Raw genomic sequence first — 23,845 nt, 5'->3', positions numbered from 1 at the left:
GCATCTATTTTGTTTTATTTTTTCTCTTTCCTATACTGATTAGTAGTAAATATCCTATAATGTAAGAGTCTTTTATCCTGAGAACTCCAAGGAGATAAGATGAAAAAGGAAGAGGGTAGGGTGAAAGAGTGCTGGAAAATACTGAAACAGGAAAGCTCTAAACAAGATAACAGATTCATTCACGGAGGTTCTGACGGGGGTTTCTGTCAGCAGGGGCTGCCATAACAAAATAGTACAAATTGGGTGGTTTAAACACAGGTATTCATTTCCTCACAGTTCAGGGAGCTGGACATCTGGGATTCGGATGCCAGCGTGGTTGCGGTCTGAGGAGGGCCCTCTTCTGGGCTCACAGAGGCTGCCTCCTCTCTGTGTCCCATGTGACCTTTCCTTGATGTGTGCATGGAGAGTGAGCAATCACCTTTTCCTTTTCTTACAAGGACATCAGTTCTATCAGATGAGAGCCTCATCCTTACGACTTTATTTAAGCTACTTACCACCACAAAAGCCCAATTCTCTAAATACAGCCACACTGAGAGTGAGGACTTCACCATAGGAATTTTGGCAGAGGTGGGCTTTGGGGGAGGGAATGCCACAGTTCAGCCCATATCAAAGGTTTTGGCATGTGAGGCAGAAAAGCCCACACTGGCACATGGAAGGAGTAACACCTAGATATTTCATTTTTCTATCATTTTTTAACCTTTTTGTCTAATGATGAGAACATATCAGTATTATTTTAGAAACACACTCATATCTGGCAAAGCTATAATAGGAAATTTAAAAATACATATATATCATGACACTAGAAATGCCTGGTAAAATAAAGATAGACATTACAATTCAATAATTGGTAACCAGACACCTGGTAAAATAAAGGTAGACGTTACAATTCTATAATTTTTCAAATTGCAATGAGACCAGAGTAAAAAGAAGAAGACTTTATGTGACATTTCATCTTAGCAAGGAAAAAAGGTGAGAGGAGATAACAACACTTAGAAAGATTATTTAAGGTTAGAAGAAATAATTCCAATTACTTTTCTGAAATTAATAGGAAAAATTATAATCAATGAGTTCTTAAAATTGTGTGAAGATAATTAAAGGTTCAATGGAAAAAGATTTATACCCTGAGGTATAGCATTTATACCCTGAGAAAATCTCACAGGTCCCATATAATTTGATCGTGACAGAGTTAGTGGTTTGATATCAATCTGAGATCACTTGCTTTTAGACTTAAGGGCATATTTACTATCAGTGTAGATCCAAACATACTTTAGAAAATGTTGACAGCCGATAACATTTTTTGAATGGTTTCAAGGTCAAATGTTTCTGGAAATTATTATATTACATTGAGAATACATTTTAACTATGTGTACAATTTAAATATATTAAAATTGGTAGGCTGGGCAGGGTGGCTAAGGCCTGTAATCCCAGCACTTTGGGAGGCCGAGGCGGGCAGATCATGAGGTCAAGAGATTGAGACCATCCTGGCCAACATGGTGAAACCCTGTCTCTACTAAAAATACAAAAATTAGGTGGGCATGGTGGTACGGGGCTGTAGTCCCAGCGACTCGGGAGGTTGAGGCAAGAGAATTGTTTGAACCCGGGAGGCAGAGGTTGCAGTGAGCCGCGATTGCACCACAGCACTCTGGACGGCAACAGAACGAGACTCCATCTCAAAAAACAAACAAACAAACAAACAAAAGAAATTGGCTCTATTATGTAGAACATTTCTGTACTTACAATGTGATGCTGTTGTAAATTTTCAAGAAAAGGTATAGCATGCAGCCTTATCCAAACTTAACCACTAGGAATCAGATTTTCAGGTGGGTCTCTTTAGTTGTCTTCAAATGGTTCCAGAAACTCTGAACTATAATTATGATTTTTTTTATTCCTGGAGAATAGAGTGTTTACATATTTGGTAATACAGACAATTGTAATCTGACCATATTTAAAAACAACATTCTACTCCCAAATTGCTTAAACTATTTTTAGAGAAACAGGTCATGTATAATAGACAAAAATCTAAGTCTGCCATTTCCTGACAAACTTGCATGCATAGTTTACCATTTCTCATGGAAGAAGGAAAGGCCATTTTTGCAGGGAATGTATGGGAGATACGTGAAATAAATGGGAACTTTGTTGAGGCTTGAAGATGGGCACGTGACATGTGAGAGGACGCTGGCACTGGTAAGGGAAGAACAGGATTGGTGAAGCATGCAGAATACCTTAAATGAGAATCAGTCCCCTTAAATCTGATTTCATTTTTTCTCTGATCACTCTTAGCGGAGAAACAATGCTGAAACATGACCCAGAGCATGGGATTTCAAATCAGACCAATGGAGCTTCGCTTTTCATTTCTCCACTTCCAACCTTTGTGAACATCACTTAGCTATAGCTCTGCACCTCACCTGCAAATGGGGGTAATGATAGCAGTCAGTTCATTGAGTTATTGGAAGATTAATTAACGCCTTTAAAGCACCTTTCTAGCATTGGATCCACCTAAAGTAAGTGATTAATATATGTTGAAATATTATTATTACTGTAACTCGTCACCTTGTAATCAGTGCATATTTCTAGCTAACTAAAATCACAGTGATTTCTTTAGCTAAAATGAATTATTTTACTGAATATACAATTCAGATAGCACACTTAAGCATTTTTCACTGAAGTATTTTGTGTTTAACGGTTTCCTTCCTTTGTGTATATACATATTATAAATTATATACATAATTATTTATGTTTAGTTTGTTGATATTTAGTATCTAGAGAGAGCCTTGTATTGTTCAGGCATTCCCTCTTGGTTTCAAATTCGCTTCTTCCCCGCCAGTGTTTCCTCTTAAGGATGTGAAGAGGTGTCCTAATTACAAGTCAGGACGCATACCCCAGTGCGCCCCCTTCTTCCCGTGCTGTTTGCCTTCAGTGCCCCACATCAGTGCCTTGGACCCATTTGACTTCCTTCATCTCTGCTGACAGTTGTCTTTTTGTCTTACATCAGGAGGTGCACCGTGAAAAACCTCCCCTTTGAGGAAGCTTCAAAAGTCACGTTTCTTTTCTTGAATAGCTCTTTTTTCTAGTTACATCTTTTACAAGTATAACCTATCTTTAATCACTGCATGACCTTGACAAGATTTAAAATCACAGAACGTTATCACTCACATGGACCCATGGGAATATACAGTTGAACCCAATATGGAAAATTTCAATCATTCCTGAAAAATGTCTGTGCAACCCTTGAGTGTATTTCTGCAGTGACAGAGTGCTCCATAACTCAGGAGGCAGCAAATCCCATTGTGGAGTAGCCTTAAGAGCATCCTATATTTAGCCAATGTATGCCTCCCTACAACTTTAACCTGGGTAGTAACTCAGGGCTGAGTGACTGAAAGACGTACTGTGGAATAAGAATGCTCTTTCCAGGTCTCCAGACAGATGGTAAAAGAAATGCAGTTTTCATCTCTCAATATTCTCCTGTACTTAACCATGGTAGTTTCTGATGAGTCATTGTCACTGTTGGAAGTGGCTTGAATTGGGCCTTCTGCATCTCACCAGCTGTGGTGCACTCCAAAGCCTATTTTCCATCCATCGAGTTCTGTTCGCTCAGGCTTCACTGGTTTCTATTATTAATCACTTATTTCATCTGTTTTCCAATTGCTTTACAGAGTTGCCTCATTTTTAGCTAGCGGCTAAAATTACTCAGCAGATCTGTAGTTTCTTCACTTATAAAAGTGAGATAATAGGTTTGAATCCAACTTTGTACAGCAGAGGACATTATTCAAATCTTAAAGTGCTTAATGTGTCCACATATACATCAATATATTATTCAAAATTATATCATCACATGAGTATTTAAATAAATAAATTTAATATTTTTACAAAAGTAAAAATGTTGGAAATTACGCTCAATTATAGTAGTTGTTAATGTCTTATAAATATTGTTGATATCGTTTTCATTGTTGTTAGTGTTTTATAAATATTAATCATGTAACATCCTTCCAGGAAGGAGCCATTCGTATTACCCTTTGACAGATGAGGAAAACTGATATATGGCAAGAAAAGTGGCAGAGCTGATGTTTGAAACTGAAATTTCAGGTTCTAAAATCTTTGTATGCTTAACCTTGAGGCTGGATTACTTACTGAGTTAACACAATAATACCCACGTAATGAGTACATGATACATGCTCTTTGGCATCAGGAAGAGGAAAGTTGGGAGTTTATAGGTAAGAACAATTGGGTGTCACAGAAGTTAGTTGATGCATGTAGAATACAGAGAGATTGTGAGGTCCTTCTCAGAAAACTTTGCCTATTGTCTCTTCCACAGGATAGCCAGGCATGCTGAACACTTGAGTTTTCAGTTAATGAGAGTCCCCATAGGTGTTCCTTTCCTTGCATTTTCCTTGGAACTGAAAATCTCTAAAGTTCACTTGAAAGAGGTTTTAACAAAAGCTTAATACAAGGCTTTGGATCTTCAAGTAACAATGACCGACTTCAACAAATGCTTGGAAAAGGAAGTTTATCTAAACCTTTCAGGCTTTGGATAGAACTTTTGAAATCAAAGACAAATAGTGAAGTTCTCATATTTAAGACATTCTTCGATGTTAAGGATAGCTCAAAATTCACTTACTTCTCCAAAGGTTATATTCACAGAAAGTCATTTTCAAAAGAAATTAGGTACTACTTGTCATTGAAGTTCTTAAGAGCAGGAAATGCTATTTGCAACCTTTGACATTGTGCTAACTGTTTGTAATTGGGTTAATATTACTGTTTTGTACCAGAAAACTAACTACACTTTTCACTGCTGCTGAAGGGATGGCTTGATTGGTAATGATCTGGACTATTTTTGCTGAACGTTTTCATTGTGCACACTTAGCATGCAGGGAGTCTGAAAGCAAGAAAGAAAATCAGTGCAACCTGGAATGCAAGATCGAATTTTACACTCTGGTTTTTGTTTTGCTACACATCCAGTAAGCAGCAATTCAGATATTTAGTTTATTTTAATGTCATGATTTTATTAGAAACTAGAAATTTTTTTTTTTTTTTTTTTTTACTTCATTGTTAAATTTGAAATAAGTACATACTCAGTCCTTCTAAATGCAATTAGGAAAATAAAAGGCTCTTTTCCCACTGAGTTACACTGTCACTTGAGAAGTATTACCTTTAGTAGTGATTGTTTGGTTTGTTTGTTTGCCTTTAGAGACAGACTCTCCCTTTGATACTCAGGCTGGCCTCGAATTCCTGAGCTCAAACGATCCTCCTGCCTCAGCCTCCTAGAAGCTGGGACTGCAATCATCACTTTGATTGGTACACCCCGATCTTTGGAGGAAGTCTGCAACAAAGCCTCGTGTAAGTCAGTCACAGTGTTAAACTGAACCCAGGAGATTTCACAGGTAAAAAAGTTGACTCATAAAAATCCAATAAATCATCTTAAATACGAAGTTCAAATTTAGTATATTTATTTTAAAAGTTAATATTTGGGAGATAAATGTTTTACCAAACATAACTTAGTAATAACTTATGCTTGTTAATTTTAAGCCAAAATTGAGAGGTGGTTTTATTACAGTAATTTTTAACGATGTCTAAGACTGAATAAGAGTATCTGATGATTAGCTAACCCATGAGTAAATTTAAAAAGGCAGTAACATTTCCCAATTAATAGCACAATGAACTGTGGCTTAACAATTTTCATATACTAGATATACTTTTCCCACATCATGGCATATAAATTGTAAAGATGAAATTGCTAGCGCTCGTCTCTGTTGAAGAGGAATTTTGGAACATGCAAATGCAGATGGTACTGGATAACCTCCAGTCTGTGGCTCCATCTTGCTATATAAACTCTTCTAAAATTAGTGGAATTCTCATAAGAAAAAAAAGGCAAGTCCAAAGTGAAGTAACGTTACTTGCTTGCCTGATACTTCAGGACATGCAAAATTGAAATAATATATGGTGTTCATAGCTAGTGTCAATATGTCTATCACATAAGAGATGCCTGATTATTTTTAGACACGGTTCAAGCAGATTTAAGGACTTTATGATGAAAGCTGTTATGTGCCACCCAGTTCTCCCCTCAGGTTCTGGGTGTGCTGCCAGATGACTGTCCTCAGGTGCAGTCTTTTTTTTGGAGGGGGGGAATGCACAATTCCAAGCTCACAATTTCTTTCACAAGCAGCCTACATTCATTGTCTGATCAACCCATAAGGTCAAGAACCAGATGCTTCACCTACTCCAAACCACTCGCCTGAGGCTCACTCAGCACTCCCCATGCGTGTGTCCTGGGTCATTTTCAGGACTGCACCACAATGCACCGTCTCCCCATGCCAAAGCCTCCTGTCTCTTATAAGGCAGTGATTCCAATCATGCTTCCTCATAAGCATACTGCGCACTAATTTTAATCTCAGATTTTGCTACCTGAAGGACCTAACCCATGACACTTGGTGCCAAGAATGGTCCAAATAAAGGAGAGGCTAAAACGGAATTTTGGAGTTCGACCAGCTGCCAACCAGCTGGCGATAAAAACCTCACTGGTGGCAGGTGGAGCACAGAGAGGCCCTGGCACAAGCTAACAGCACAATTACTAAAACATTCACTGGCCGTGGACCAATGTTATACCACTGGCAAAAACTGCACTATCTGGTACAACCTGGTGTTGAAGAGAGATGTTGAAAATAGTTACCATAGGGCAGTGGGATTGAGTGCCTACTGCTAAGCTTGAGAGTGTTTGATTGATGATTAAAAAGTAAATGTGGAGACCAGAAGGCCTCATTGATTGCATATAAAGAGACTCCACTCTCTTAAAACTGGAAGGCAGAGAAAGCTGAGGACCAGACCTAGAGCTTAGTGGGAAAAGTAGCTGAGCTTCAAAGAAGAAAAATCCTCACCGTGGCAGCTGTGCCATGCAAGCAGGAGGCTTGTTGGGAAACAATGACCCTGACATGTAGAATGAGCATATCTGGGTTGATGCTCTAAATATTTTGAATCCCCAGGTTTCCCTGAACCCTCTGACTCTGCAAAAGTGGCATGCTCCTTCTTATGAAAAGAGTGCTTCCTAGTGGGGCCAGGAGTTTCCCATTGCTTGATAGAGATGTCTGTTTTGAAAGACACCATGAGCATATCACAGTTCCCTACTTTTTTCTCCTGGCAGTCAGGAGGGTTAATTTATAACAAAATCAAGCTGTTTGTATCATATAACAGCAGCTGTCATCTGGTAACATGATCGAACGGTCTCTTTAAAGGCACAGTTCATGCTCCAGCCAGGAGACAGTGCTTTACCAGAATGGGGTGCTATCATTGAGAATGTAGTATGTCCTTTAAATCAGTGGCAGCTATATGGCACTGCTCCCTGAACAAGTAGAATGCATGGATCCAACAAGCAAGAGATCAAAATAAAAGTCTCCCTACTCACCATCGCTTCAAGTGATTTATTTGGGGACTCATGTATTTTATCTTTGCAGTTCTGTGTATCGTAAGCTTAAAGCTTGTTGTTACCAAAGCAGGTTTGCCTCTACGAGGGAGACATTAAGATTCCCCTTGACCTAAAAGCTAAAGTCACTGTCTAAGCCTTTCAGAGTTTACATGCCGGAGAACCAGTAGGCAAAAAGAGTCAGTAATGTGACAGGTGTAATTGATCTTGACTCTCAGGAAGAGACAGCTACTGGGGGGCAGGTAGGAGTACACCTGACACCTACGTGGTTTACTTCGGCTTCTCTCGGCAAGTCCTTATCTAACTGAAGAATACGTGGTGACCAGGGGCTTGGATGCCTAGGGGAATAGGGGTTAAAATCCAGCTCACATCACCAGATGAGCCACCAAGACAAACAGAGATGCTGGCTGAAGATGAAGGGAGTCTAGATTGGATATTAGAGGAGGAAGACCCTGAGGATCCAGTGCAGCCTTGACACCAAATACAGAGGCAGGTCCTGGAAGTCTTTCCAATGACCTTCCTCTGATAAATGACCGAGAGAAAGAAAGGCTCACAGAATTCCTGGGGGTGTGCTCCCAGATCTTACACAAAGAAGTTAATAAGAAGGTGCACATTGTCCACTGTGATGGGGACTACGGTCCATCAGACAGATCCCTCTGCAGGGCTTCCTCATTCATGTTCAGGGAGTGCTAGCAAAAGGCATCCCTCAGCTGTAAGCCCTCCACAGAAAGAAATGGACTCTAGTGAAGATAACAGCCTCACTCAAGCTCATTTCTTCTTCCAAAGACAGCCAGGAGTTAATGACTGATTATCACAGGGACGTGAATGCCCTGTCCTATCACCTCAATTTGAGGAATTCTGAAATTTCATCCCCAGCTCCAGAGTTCCCTATGCGATTGGCTGAGGACTTCATAGGACTACATAGCAGTTCAACTTTTCCCTCTTTCCAGTCTTGATTCCTTCTCTTCTTTCTTTAGGGTATTAATCCTAAGAGCACTCCCTAAAAAGACCCTGCTAGCTAATCTCCACAGCAGAGTCTGCTTCCCAGGGAAACCAAACTGTGCACTGACTTCTTTCTTATGGAAATTTTTATTCTATCCCAAAACTCTTGCTGGGAACATCCAGAAACTGTTTCATTTCGGTTACGGTAATTTTCTATTCTAAAAGTTGCCGTGTCATTCTTTTTATAGTTTCTGTATATCTGATAAGACTTTGTCTTCACATATTAAAACTATTTTCTTATAGTTCTTTAAAACTTTTATAGCAACCACTTTGTGTTTATCTATAAAGAGTTTAAAGTTTGCTTTATATTATTTTTTTCTTGACCGTAAGTTACATTTTCTTTTTTCTTTGTAATTCTGGTGATTAAAAAAATGTGAAACATTTTGGGTAACACAATCAAGTGTAAAGAATTAGAACCCTTCTACCCATCCTCAAAAAATGTTGATTCTTGTTTTAGCAATCAGATCAGTTAGTCAATTACTATTCAATCACCTTGAACTGAGTAAACTTTTATGCTTGGTTTGTGAAAATATGAAAATCCGTAGAAACTTCAAGTGTTTTATAAGCCTTTCTAACTTTAAGAGACTTAAGCTCCAAATGTTAAAGAGATCTCTGAGATCTCTTTAAACTTTATTTTAGGTTTGTTACAGTGGGTGTAGAGTAGATTTTGCTCTAGGGCATGGTCCATGCTACCTTTCTAATCACTAATGGTTGTCATGGGTGTTAATGAGATCTACAATGAGCCCAGCATTACCCTAAGTTTACTGTTTCTCAGATCGGTGGCACCTGCTATCTGGAATACCTTGGGTGGCTTGTACAGCGTGTATGCATGTGTGCATACCTCTTTAACATGAACTTGCAGGGGATCTACACATGGGCTTCTGGGGCTTTCTACAAAGCTCTTTTCTTTGATCCCTCCTCCAGGCCGCTCCACAAAAATTCCAACTGCTTCAGCTGCAATATAGTCTGATCTCTGCATTTTCAGTTTCACAGGATCTCTGTGATTTGCTTTTTGCCACAGAGTCAGTAAATTTTCCCCCAACAGAAAGCTGGTGGTCATGGGACTCATCATGTGAGTTTCTTTCTCTTCGAGGGCTGTCATCTTGCAATGATCATTTTTTAGTGCATGAAAACACTTGCTTCATATGTTTTGTCCAGTTACATATTTGTTTGTTGCAGGAGGGAGAGTCTTGTTCTGGTACTTCATCCTGAAAAGAAGCAGAAGTCTGAGAGAATGTATCTCTGTACATTTTTCCTGTTTCAATCTTACGTTTGCATGAACATGTGAATTTGTTCTTTTCTTTCCCCAAAATAATAATAACAAATAAGTTGCAGAATTATTTATTCCATATTAAGTTGAAACTTTCTTGGCCAGATACGTGTTGATATTTGAGAGATAACATCTTGTGAGGAATGCAACTAGATTAGGAGTGACACCTGTAAGGGAAAGGTAAATGCGTGTTTTGGGATAATATGCTAATACTATCAAAGGGTTAAGAGAATATATTCTTAGTCCAAATATAAATATTTCATGAAGTCTCCCCAGACTACTTCTTAAATCAAAGCATAACCAGTCTTGTTTGCTTACAGGAGTCCTTTAACTTATCAAACATTCTATTATAGTCCGTGTCATAGGGAAAGTTTTGTTTTGTCCTGTTTTTCCTTGTTGTTTTTGATACTGGGTAGCCAGTCTTATATAACAGCATATTCAGTCTGTTTATTCCTGTCTCCTTTTGAAATAGAGATACCACACAAATGGTAATACTAGAAGTCTTGCTTGCTTTGCTCACTTAAATGCGGAGGGCTGCCAGGAGTGATGGTAGAAGGGCATTACTGGTTGAGAATATCTCATCCTCCAAGATTTCCATCTCTGAATCAAGGGGAGAAATTATAAGGCTCTGAAAATCATGACGGAAGATCAGCAGTAGCACCAAATACACAAATAAATTCATGCCAACTAAAATTTACAGGGATGTTCGGGTTTTTCCAAAGACTCTATCTTTTTCCACCAGTGACAAGAACAAACGTCAAAATATAGAAAAGAATCATATACCTGAGAAATAGCCCAGAATCAGTGAGTATGGAAGCTGATACCTGAGTGATATAAAGAACAATATGGTGAAGCAGTGTGTTGAAAAACGCCTTCTGCTTCCTTCTATTTGCTTTGCTCTGCTTCCATTTCAAATAAATGATTTTGTTACCCGTTGAGGCTTATACCTCTGCCTCCTCAGGATATCTGTCCTCAATGTCCCCTCTCTTCCACTTGACACTTGTCTGTCTAAATGTGGAGTCTTCAGAGGGGGAGAGAGAGAGAGGCAGGGGGATAGAGATGGAGTAACAGAGACAGAGATGGGGAGAGATAGTGATAGAGAAAGTGAGGAGGAAGTTAACAATATAAACACCATGACATCGGCAGTAAAGGCATTTCCTTAATTTTGGCTTTGAGAAAGTAAACACTGTCTCTCTCTTCTTCACCAGCCTCTTGACAAAACCAATAAATAGCCCGGTTATCTTCTACAAAAAGCTTGAGTGGCATCAGTAAACCCTATTAGGAACTTGTAGGAGAGAGCAATTAATTCTGCCAGTAATGAACAAAGGAGAGAGACTGTTCTCACAGTTAATAAAGATATATCTGAGCCTGGGTAATTTACAAAAGAAAGAGATTTAACAGTTTCACGTGGTGGAAGACAAAGGAGGAGCAAAGTTATGTCTTACATGGTGGCAGGCAAGAGAGCTTGTGTAGGGGAACTCCCTTTTATAAAACCATCAAATCTCATGAGACTTATTCACTGTCACGATACTCCTGCAGCATTTGAAGAGGCTGGTGTTGGAGTTGAGCAATGAAGGGTGTGCCCAGAGTAACAGCTCACTTGGAAGAAGTGCCGTTTTTGTTGATGGAATTCATTTATTCATTCATTCATTCAACAGTTATTGAATATGTATTTAAATTGCCCCAGACAGTGGGAAAACAATGCTGATCAAAAATAAGTATTTTACCTGTATTCATGGAACTTGGATAGACTGTGTGATAAATACTTAAGTAAGCATGAAAATACAATGACTAACAATTTTAAGAACCATAGAGTTGAAGCACAGGCTACCATAAGATTAGTGACAGGGAAACTGACTTACCCTGAAACTCTAGCAAGGCATCTTTTATACGGTGAGATTGAGTTCAGATGTGATTATGAGAAGCGTTATATTCGTGAAAGGAATGGCATTTGTAACACCACAAGCAAAGACTACATTGTAAGTGAAAGGGAAATGTATGTAGACTGGATGTCAAGAGGGGCCAAACCATGCTGGTTACAAGGCAACATAAAGACTTTGGGGCATATATTGAAGAATTTAAATAAAATGTAAAAATGCTCAATCAAATTTACATTTTTTTAAAGTTCACTCCTAATGCATTATGGAGAAAAAAATGGTGAATGAAGGGACAGACAGACTTCTTTTAAAAAGCTTGTTCAGAAAGATTGTAAGAAAATGTGATGGTTTGCCCTAGGTGACAGCAATGAATATAGAGAGACCTGAAGAGATTAGCAAGATATTTTGAGGGTGAATGGAAGTGATACCATACTTTTAAACAGTTAGAAGGGAGACAGGGTGATGGAGAAAGAGTTACCACTGGCACCCAATTTCTTTAAGTATGACAGGTATTGGTGTTATTTACTAAGACAGAACTGTTGGAGGAGGTGTTGGTTAGTGAGGAAGAATGATACGGTGGTGGATGGTAATCAACGCGGTTCAAGTGTTAACTTTGAAGTGACTGTGAAAATGGCAACAGTACACGTACAATAACCATTGCTTCATCTTCTCTGATGAAGATGTCAGGCTAGATCATTATGATAGGCAACACTGAACAGACGGCCATTGGCATGTGGCTACAATAACCTAAGGAGAGAATGTAGGCGAGTGTGCTTGGGCACTTCACCATTACAACGCTGGATGAAGGAGGATAGATCTGTAAAACAGAATAAGAAATAATAAGTAGAGAAGCAAATGAAACATAGTAGTGTGGTGTCACAGAGTTCAAGTCATAAGAGTATTTCAGATAATATGGAATAGGTCAATGTGAAAAAAAGCCAGTGAAGAAAAAATATTCAGTCATTCTTGCAGAATGAAGTGGGTAGTGTTGTCATAATATAGGGGGTACCCAAGATTCTGCAGATTCTGGAAAGACTATAAGAGTAATTGCACCACTATGAGCTATCAATGTGGTATTAGTACATTCATCATGTGTTATTGTATTAGTACATTCATCATGTGTTATCTTTATTTACCCCTCAAAACAGTCATATGATCTGGGGATTATCTGTTCTGTTTTGCCCATTGGAAACAACACCTAAGAAGCCAACACTGACTTATTGCACAGCCTGGTCAAAGTCTCATGAATGCCATGAAAACTCTGTCTAAGTGGAAAGAAAATGAGACTATTTCCTTCTTTCAGTTTATTGGAAAAATGGGTGCTGGGGAATTCGAACTTATCCTCACTAGCTATTAAAATGGGATAATTCCAAATGAGAGGGAGCCTCAAATCAGCAGAGGAAACTGATGGCAGAAGTGGATCATTGCCCTTTATGTCTCCACAGGAAATCACTTATTACCTAAAAAGTTGCTTGCAAATGAGAAAGATAAGCTCTTTTTGACTCCTATTTAAATATTATGCTAAACAGAAAAAGTTGATAATCTATGTATTGCTTGTTTTTAAAGAAAAGATGGAAGCATATCACTTTTTGTTAAATGCATCTATTGTGCATTACACCCCTAGTATAGAGAAAGCCCATATCAAGTCCAAGCAACAATGAACAAATATAGTCAGAGCGTGTGGGAGCAGCTACCTATAAAGATTCTGTCCTCCCAGAGAACATCCCAGGCATGGAAGTGACACACTGCCTACCAACTGCCTACATTTGATTTTATGAACATCCTCTTTTCTGTGAGTAAACCATGTATGTTGGTTTCTTCTGTTATTTTGTGTGCAAATAGTCATCATTAAAACCTATCTGTAATTTCAGTGTGAGAATACAGGTCTTTTCCAAATAAGAAAGGGAATAAAAATTCAGATTTGGAAACATTCTATATAAAATCTTGGGTCTCTGCTTGGGTATATACTAGATGTTTAAACTTAGGAAAATGATTTAATTTCTTGGAAGTTCTGACTTCTGATCAGAAAATGAAGATAGTAACATTTTGCAGATGTTTTTGTGTTTTATACATGTAAAATACTAACATAGTACCAGTCACACGACAGACACTCAATAAATGATAGCAATTGTTTTCATTGCTGCTACTGTTTTTATCACAGGATGAAAAACTTCCATTTGTGCTTTACGCAAGGATGCTCCCTTTCCAAACAGGCAAAAGAGTAAAAACGATCCCCATGACTTATGAAAGACAGCTTTTTAAAGGTTTGCAGATATTTTTTAAACTGTTGTCCTTCTGCTAAAGATAATTACAATTCTCCTTAACCTACTATTACATTCTGAAATATATTCTGATTACCAGAACTTTAAGGTCCTTTGTATCTGCTGTATTTTTCTAGAAAATAGAATAAATAATTATTATGGAATGGCATATTATGCAGATAAACATTTATTAGAAGAGTTAAGGATAGAAATTTTATGTAGTTCTGTAATTACCTTTATTAGTATAGAAATCGACATAGGAATCAGCATATTCCATAGGAAATATGGAATACATTCTGGAAAAGATTTCTGGCAGAATTATTTTCAATAATAATAATATATTTATATCAATTATATATGTATCTATATATTGATATATATAAAGAAAAATAATATATTTAACTATTTAAAGATAAATTAAATATTGAACATATTTTATAATAGGTATCTATGTTTAAAGATGCCTATGGCAATATTTGCCAAAGATGCTATAGTAGTTTCTAGGACTGTTGTAACAAATTGCCTCAAACTGTGTGGCTTAAAACAAAGAAGTATATTCTCTCCCAGTTGTTGCCATTAGCAGTACAGAGTCTAATTAAGGATGGAGACGCATGTCCTGCGGCTGTACTGGGGACCAATCCCTCCTCTCCCTCCTTGCAGCTATTCACGTTCTTTGACTTGTGCATCTCTCTGCTTCATGGACTTTCCTGGGTGTGTCTCCACTATGTATCTGTCTTTTTTTTTTTTTTTTTTTTTTTTTTGAGACGGAGTCTCCCTCTGTCGCCCAGGCTGGAGTGCAGTGGCGTGATCTCGGCTCACTGCAAGCTCTACCTCCCGGGTTCACGCCATTCTCCTTCCTCAGCCTCCTGAGTAGCTGGGACTACAGGCGCCCGCCACCGCGCCCGGCTAATTTTTTGTATTTTTAGTAGAGACGGGGTTTCACCGTGGTCTCGATCTCCTGACCTTGTGATCCGCCTGCCTCGGCCTCCCAAAGTGCTGGGATTACAGGCGTGAGCCACCGCGCCCGGCCAGTATCTGTCTTATAAAGATATTTGTCATGGGATTAGTTAACCATTGGTTAGCTATTGGTTAACCTAGGATCAACTCCCATTTTCCAGAACCTTAAGTATGGCTATGAAAACCTTTATTCCAGATAAGGTAACATTCACCGGTTCCAAGGATTAGGACACAGGCATATGTTTTGCGGGTAGGGGATACCATTTATCCCATTCCATATGCTACTGGATGTACTGTGTTAAAATGTGCTCTGGACAAATGAATTTTGGATTCACTCCATGCTCTATTGCCCTCAGTGAGATTCACATTTGGAGAAATAAAACATCCTAAAGTAAACAAAATGGTTTCACTTTTTTCAGTACGGCAGATACATACTAATATATTTGGAGGCACTACTGGTCCATGGAACACATTTTCAACAACACCAGCCAACATTCACACATACAAATACATCAGGCACAGAACCTTAAAACGGTATGTTGTTAGTTTAATCTGGACCTACTGAAGTAACATAGGGATTTTTTGTCTGTTTTTTTAGACAGAGTCTGGCTCTGTCGCCCAGGCTGGAGTGCAGTGGCACGATCTCGGCTCACTTCAGGCTCCACCTCCCGGGTTCACCCCATTCTCCTGCCTCAGCCTCTTGAGTAGCTGGGACTACAGGCACCCACCACCACGTCCGGCTAATTTTTTGTATTTTTAGTAGAGACGGGGCTTCACCATGTTAGCCAGGATGGTCTCGATCTCCTGACCTTGTGATCCACCCACCTGGGCCTCCCAAAGCACTGGCATTACAGGCGTGAGCCACCACACCTGGCCAACATAGGGATATTTTTAAAAGAAATTCATCAGTAACATTTATGAATGTAGATAGTTAAAATTATTCCAGTAATCAAAGTCGTTATTTATTATTGAAAATTACAATAAACTATGTTGTTCTCAGTCACATCCTTAATTGACAATGAATTACTGAGAGTGATTTATTTCGTCAGCAAAAATTATCCCTAGAAACATTCTTTACAACAATTGCACCAAGCATAACCCCATGAGCTTCATTTTTTCCCACTTAAATTTTTATTTTGGCATCACTAACCATTAACATGTAAGCTAAATTTAAGCTGAGGACCACCTCACTCTAATCCATCCTACACACACTTAGGTGAAGGGACGCTATACTTTTCTGAGGTCGATTGTTGGTCAGTAAAGAGGGACTCAGATATTTCACTGCATCAGCCAAATAATTATTTCTCCACCAATGATTCTGCTCATTCACCTCCTCTAACTCCTTTATTCACAGTGTATTGGAGTCTCTACAATGTACTTTTTATGGTGATCCTAACAGTTTTCTCAAGGACAGACATAATGGAGAATCTGCCCTAATCTACCTCTACATGGTAAGATTTTGTCCTCCTTTCTTGTGATTTGTGTCTTCTCAGTGTGTAGCAGAGCTAAGAAGGTCATTAGAGATAAGCAGCAATTGAAAAACACTGGTAGTGTAGCATTTGCATTATGGATGAGATGTTATGTATCATTTTCTCTGTGCATTCTGTTTAACTCAGTACAACAGATATTAATAGAATTCTATGTGCAGTGCCTATGATAGGCTAGAACAGGGCTCACTGCTGTAAGGAACAGAGATACATAAATAAATGCTGGCAATTGATAGGGTTCTGGCTTTTCACTTCTTCCACTTCCTCGTCAAAGGTCTGACTGATGAGCATGGCTAAGTATTTGGTAGCCTAATAGAAAACAGATGACAATTTGGGTTGTCTGTGCAAGCACATGATAACTGCAGTAAGCAACTTAAATAGCAAATTTATCCAGGCCTGGGGCTAAAGCAGAGGTCTTGGGTCACATAAACAGGTGTGCCGACAAAGAGAAGCAGAGTAGTAAGTGCAACGAAAATATAAAACAGCTACATAAGAAGAGAAAGATAGTAGATCAGCCACTCTTATTGTAGACACAAAGAACAGAGTGAAGACAGGCCTCTCCCACAATCTCAAAGGGAGGCAGAAGAAAGGGAGAGCTTGTCAAAGGTGATCTTGCCTTGTTGTACACTTAGGTGATAATGCCAGTGGTGCACTGCTGTTCTGGACATGAGGCATGAAGGAGGGTGGATGTGCTCAACTTTTGTTATTGAGGCACAAAGTCCTGAGCCCCATGGAAGCTCTGATCTGCTCTTCATCTCTATGGCAAAAACAAAACAAAACATTCCTTCTAAAAGTTCCCAATGAAAGACCACAAGCGCAAATTCCATGTCCTTAGTCTTTTACAGGATAGAAATATGAGAAGTGATAGGTAAACTCCTTCTCATATGCCATTCAATTGTAAAATTGCATGCACAAGTAAGTACTATTATTATTACAATATATTTTGGGTAATACAAGGGAGTCTAATAGGAGTTAGTAATCCTGATTGCCACATGCAAATTACTCTGTAAATTACAATTCAATATGAACGTAGCATTGGGAACATGTGTGTAAGGATCAGAAATAGCTGAGGAAAAGCACTGAATACTTTTATCTATAGGAATTTCACTAAAACAGGAAACTCTATAGGACATTTCAAGATAGAACATTTTTCAGAGATGGTGTTATCTGAATTAGGCACTTTAAATAAGTCTTATGTAATTAACTTTATTGGCTGACTTTAAACATTTAGTCTATTTCAATTCTTTCATTGACTGAATTAAATACTCTTTAATAGCATCTACATTAAGCAAAGGACAAACAGAACTGGTATCAGTGGCAATGGTCACCTAATCTTACAATTCTCCATGCCTAAAAGCTGCCTTCTTCCATGCTTGAGACGCCTATGAGTTTACAATGGACACTTCTACTGGAGCATGGATTAGAGGTGGCTCTTTGGATATCCTTACATGGAGATAGTTGTAATGCTAATGGCAGCTGTCAGTCTATCTCCCATACCCTAGATATTCATAAGTGCTCTTCATTTTCTGTTCACCGAAACAGAACTGTGTTTTCATATTCTCATCCCCTCAGACCTGTAGTGTCTCACAGGGGGTGGGGGTGAAGATTATTCAGTGGCTCATTTTTCTCTAAGTTTTTTTTTTTTTCTTTTTTTTTTTTTAAGGAGGATGGTTCAAGACATTACCTTACCTAGTTAGATAATTTAATGAATGGAAATACTCTTACGAAAAAGTCCAATTGACAACATCTTATTAGGGTTAATAATTTTGAGCCAGATATATTCACTACCTTAGCAGTACCTTAATACCATTTTTCCCCCAAAGGATAAAAAAAATCTTAAATTTCCCTCAACAGCTTATAACCCAGCTCTCTTTGCTTAATCCCAACTTCTTTACTTTTATGTACTGAACAATAAAACTTTAAGAAATGTGCAGTTATCAAAATTTGTTGCAGAAGATAAGAAATCTCATCTATATGAAAAATCAGAGAAATAGCATTGTGTATGTGCATACATGTGTATTTCTGCATGTTTGCACAAGCATGTATGTTTGTTGAACAGCGCTGGAGACTGAGATAGTATGAAAGAGATTCTGCAGATAAGAATGAAAAGTTAGGAAGAGTCATTATATGAAAGAACTTATATCCATGCAAATGGGCTTTAAATAAATTGTAATAGAACAATCAGGGTTTGTCACAAACAGTTAAGAATGGAAGTTGGTTTGTGAAACCTTTGTTTTATAATAGATGACAGATTAGATAGATTATGTGTGTTTATACTAAGCATAAAATGTACTTCTTTTTTATTTTTATTTTTTATTATACTTTAAGTTCTAGGGTACATGTGCACAACGTGCAGGTTTGTTACATATGTATACATGTGCCATGTTGATGTGCTGGACCCATTAACTTGTCATTTACATTAGGTATATCTCCTAATGCTATCCCTCCCCGCTCCCCCAACCCCACAACAGGCCCCGGTGTGTGATGTTTCCCTTCCTGAGTCCAGGTGTTCTCATTGTTCAATTCCCACCTATGAGTGAGAACATGCAGTGTTTGGCTTTCTGGCCTTGTGATAGTTTTCTGAGAATGATGGTTTCCAGCTTCATCCATGTCCCTACAAAGCACATTAACTCATCCTTTTTTATTGCTGCATAGTATTCCATGGTGTATATGTGTCACATTTTCTTAATCCAGTCTATCATTGATGGACATTTGGGTTGGTTCCAAGTCTTTGCTATTGTGAATAGTGCTGCAATAAACATACATGTGCATGTGTCTTTATAGCAGCATGATTTGTAATCCTTTGGGTATAGACCCAGTAATGGGATGGCTGGGTCAAATGGTGTTTCTGGTTCTAGATCCTTGAAGAATCATCACATTGTCTTCCACAATGGTTGAACTAGTTTACAGTCCCACCAATGGTGTAAAGGTGTTCCTATTTCTCCACATCCTCTCCAGCACCTGTTGTTTCCTGACTTTTTAATGATCACCATACTAACTGGTGTGAGATGGTAGCTCATTGTGGTTTTGATTTGCATTTCTCTGATGGCTAGTTATGATGAGCATTTTTTCATGTGTCTGTTGGCTGCATAAATGTCTTCTTTTAAGAAGTGTCTGTTCATATCCTTTGCCCACTTTTTGATGGGGTTGTTTTTTTTTTTCTTGTAAATTTGTTTGAGTTCTTTGTAGATTCTGGATATTAGCCCTTTGTCAGATGTACTTCTTATTGTTCATATGAGCAAAAGTTTAAAAACTAACAACTTAGAGAGATTAAATGTTTATCAGTAGATTATTACTATCTACTTCTTATTTACATTCCTTACATAAAAAATTAGTGTGAGAGAATCATATGCAAATATATCTGAGGAGAACAATAGCAATTATGAATCTAACATCCACAATTTCAAGTTGATGGGGGGAAGCGAGACCTGAGATGCTAATGTTTGTCCAAGGTCACACACGTGATGGTCAGGGGAGCTGTGATCTACATTCAGGTAATGCTCTCCAGTTCTGTCATTGCTTTTATTCTGCCACTTACCACCATCATCAGAGCTAACTACAAATCTGTTATTGAGCTACATTGCTGTCTGGGGTGATAGCTGAGGTTCATTACCTCATGGCAAAAAACTTAAGGACTCCAGCACACACAAAGAGTGAGTTTAAGACTGGAGGTTTAATAGGCAAAAGAAAGAGAAAGGAGAATACCTCTCTCCTGGGAGAGGGATGCCTGAATGGGACTTCCGGCCTGTGTTGGAAGGCAATAGATTTTATAGACAGGTTTGAGAAGGCAGTGTCTGATTTACATAGGGCCCAAAGATTGGTTGGACCAACTGTGATGTTTACATAATGCTGGGGGAAGCTGGCTGCCCCACCCGAATCATTATGCAAATGAGGTTGTTGCCTGATTGGTGCCACATTGCCTGCTCCTTACTGTACACGTGGCTGTCAAAGAGACGGGAACATGGAGCTGTCATTTTGAACATGCCTAATCCCAAGTAGCCTTTTTCTATTGGCACAACTACCGGCATTCACCTTTGCAAGCTTCCAGCTTGCTTGTCTATGTCTGCAGCTCAATTTTACAGGCTGCTCTTTGTTAGAAAAGAAAATGATTTGGGGACTGTTTTTCATTAAAAGGAAAATCTTACCAAGGACTTTCTTACCCTCACTATCTGCCTAACTAATTTCTTTTTAACTCCTGTATCACTATGGCTAATGGAAAAAAAAATTCATTAAAAAATATTGTGGCATAGGTAATATATGCTGTATTGTAGGAAATCTAACATCTATAAAGTGAGGGTTTTCTTTTAATTTCAGAATTTGCATCTTCCCCTGATCCCTTTTACTACAGTCTTTCTGTCTTTCTATTTCTTCATTTGCTGGTGCTCTGGGCATTTATTTCACTGTGAGTCCTATATCCAGAGGTGCCACTCATGTATACAAATCTGAGCTGGGGGTGTTAAACAGTAATTTAAATGGTGATATTGTACTTGGGATAATTGCTGCAAATGTTATGATTTATTTTTCCTATAGACAACAGCTTGACCCTAGCAACTAACACAATCCATCACCTGCTGTTGAGCAACCAAGAGCAAGAAAAGAAGTGGTTAGAAAAGGTACCACCAGCTCTGGAGCTTTTATGGTCAGTAAAGTATGGAAGAACCAAAATAGGCTCTCAAAGTAAATCAGAGCACAGCAAATACTTCTCTAAACCAAGTTCTGATTTTATACTATAGGAGAGAAAAAAAATGTTACATTTGAATATATTTTATGACACTGTAAGTTATGCCTAACTGAGAGAAAAATGTATTTAATAATTTTTTGCAGTAATCAATATATAACTTAAGATTCAGAAATATTTCCTTTGAATACCTTTTTTTCCTTAAAAATACAAAAAAAAAAAATAGTAAACGTGTATCTTTTTTTTTTCGAAAGTAGGGGTTTTATTGTGTTTATGGTGAAAAAATTAAAAAGTACAAAGTAACTTGTTTTTGTTTTATATATACCCAAGACAATAGTTCTTATTCTAAATTTATATTTCTGTATGTAGTATGAGTTTAAGATACTTAGAGTAATTACACAGAAAGAGGGAAAGTGTGAAGAGTCAATAAGATAGTAGAAAAGTCTTTTTATTGAAATAAATTTGGAAATACTTGGAAATGTAGAAAACTTCAATGATTAACACAAAAAGCCTGCAGTCACACAGATGATCAATTGTTGCTCACACGTTTGCTTCATATTTTTGTAGATATAAATACTTACTGTGCTAACTGGTGTATCAAGAAAATATACACTATTATTGTTAGTATGGGTAGAGTTTAATTGTAAGAATTTGCCAAGAATAACTTATTTTATTTACTTCCTTTTCATACTGATTAGTTCATCTTTGATTTGTCAGAATAGCAAATACAATACATATACTTCTATCTCAATTTGCATCTTGGTAAGAGAGCCTCTATTGCAATGCTTCCGTGTGGCTGCTGCTCACTCTAAGAATGGGCAGCCCATCGTCTTCAATAAATAGGAATATAAATTGTTTGCTTCCAAAAGGGATTAATCCAATTTAAACCCTTGCTAGTCTTATGCAAACATTCCTGTTCTTTCACATATATGCCACACTTGTTTAGCTGTAATAATTTTTCCGTTATAACAGGCACAAATAGTATTTCATTTAATCCCGTTTTAATGATTATTAATGAGAAGATTTCTTTGCAGATTTAGTCACATTTTACTTTATTTTTCTGTTAATATCCTTTTAATATGTTTTGCCTATCTTCCTATCAGTTTGGTTGCTTATTTTATTGCTTTGTAAAAATTTAAAAATATTCTAGATACTATTGTTTTTTATTTTATATGTTTATATTTTGTACTAGTTATCTTATGCCTGGCTCTTCAACAAATAATGTTCTATTAATTGGTTCTTCTTAGATTTGCCATATAAAATTCATCTTATTTAACACAGTCTAAAGTTAATCAATATTTCTATTTCTGAACAAGATGAGCCTCTTAGAAAGTTTTAATATATTCTTTCTCATCTCTCATATTACTTTTGAGTAATATTCATGTACTATATGTTTTTAAACTTCTAAATTATTTATAATTGCCAGATATAATCAATATTTTCTTAGATTTACCACTTCAGTAACAATTGCTTTGCTCACTATTACTTTTTCTGTTTTGTTTACCTTTTCAGAAAAAAACTGTTCTTTAATCCATTTTTAAAATTACTTGCATAACATTTAAATTAGTATTTTAGGAGATACTTTAGCTATATCTGGAATTCTAGGTTGAGAATTTTTGGAGAGCTTTGGTTTTTTGTGTAGTTTTAAAAATGTTGATTCATTTTGGCTTTTCCTCATTAATTAACACTAAAGATTTTCTTTCATTGCCACAGGCAATGTGTATTTTGTATATATGGATGGCATCTTTATAGATATGCATGTATTGCGCTCTCTTCTCTGAAATATATACATTGATGAATTCCTATTAGGAAATTTTATAATAAGTACTTGGTTATTACTTCAGTAAAACCATAGGTTAGTAGTATTTTGCTGATGTTATTGTTGTGTGGATAACTGAGGTATAGTTAAATGGCTGGAGGTAAATATTTTTATATTCCTCATGTTGTTATCCTTGATTTATGTAATCATGATGTCCCTTTTATTTACTCTCTACTGGAAAACATATGGAACTAAGTAAGACTAAATAAAGCATATCATAGTCAAAATGTTCCTGAGTTCCTAATTTAAACAGGGATTTTTCTTTGCTGAAGTCTCAGGCCTGGTGTCCAGAAGAGAGAGACCCACAGAAGAAACACTGAAGTTTATTTTTCTCAAACTCTTGATGGCAGTTATTTCTGCATATCTTGGAAATGCATTGTTTTATAATGGTTGCTTTTACGTGTTGGAGACTCAGTAAGAGAGCACTGGTAATTAATTCACATAGAAAGTACTTTGTATTTCAAAAATATTTATAAAAAATTACTTCTGTGACCTGGGCTTGGGACACTTTATTAAGTGTCCAGATCAGGAGTTTTTCAAGAGACTGTTCTTTGCCTCAATCCATTATCTCCCAAAAGGCCATTGTTTTGTAGTCCCACTAACATTTATCACATACATTTAATGATATGTCCTTTGTCCACTCTAACGGTCAGAAATCTGTGGCTTATTCAACTTAAAAGAAAATCTCCAGAGCCCAATATAGTAAGTGTCTATATCGTTGTTAAGTTCACAATACATATTTGCTGACTGCCTCTGTGACTGAATGGCTGAATTAATGAGGAGTCAGCCATGCCCTGTCAGGTGATATATATGGAGCACAATGACTACCCCATACTCTCAGGCTCCCTCTTATATCTGAAATCCACCTTCTTTTAAAATAGGTTTTCTTTTAAAAGAGTTCACCTCTTTTTTCATAGTCAAAATTCTGAGTGAGGAAAGTAACACTGGTCTATCAGAACCTATCATCAGTTAAATCAGCCCTGACAATCATTGTGGAGACCAATACTGCAGGTATATCTGCCATCAACCAAGGTCCACCTAGATGGCCGAGCATCATTACTGTTAATCCAAAAATAATTCCAT

At 37.5% G+C, this 23,845-nt stretch overlaps 1 pseudogene; it reads left to right on the top strand.

The window, feature by feature from the left end:
- Positions 1-11,470: 11,470 nt before the first annotated feature.
- The window catches only part of LOC114676736 (ubiquitin carboxyl-terminal hydrolase 10 pseudogene), a 39,556-nt pseudogene continuing 27,181 nt past the window's right edge, over positions 11,471-23,845 (top strand).

Source organism: Macaca mulatta, chromosome 3 (genome assembly GCF_049350105.2).
Source record: "Macaca mulatta isolate MMU2019108-1 chromosome 3, T2T-MMU8v2.0, whole genome shotgun sequence".
NCBI classification, from domain to species: domain Eukaryota; kingdom Metazoa; phylum Chordata; class Mammalia; order Primates; family Cercopithecidae; genus Macaca; species Macaca mulatta.
This window is presented reverse-complemented; position numbering and strand designations above follow the sequence as displayed.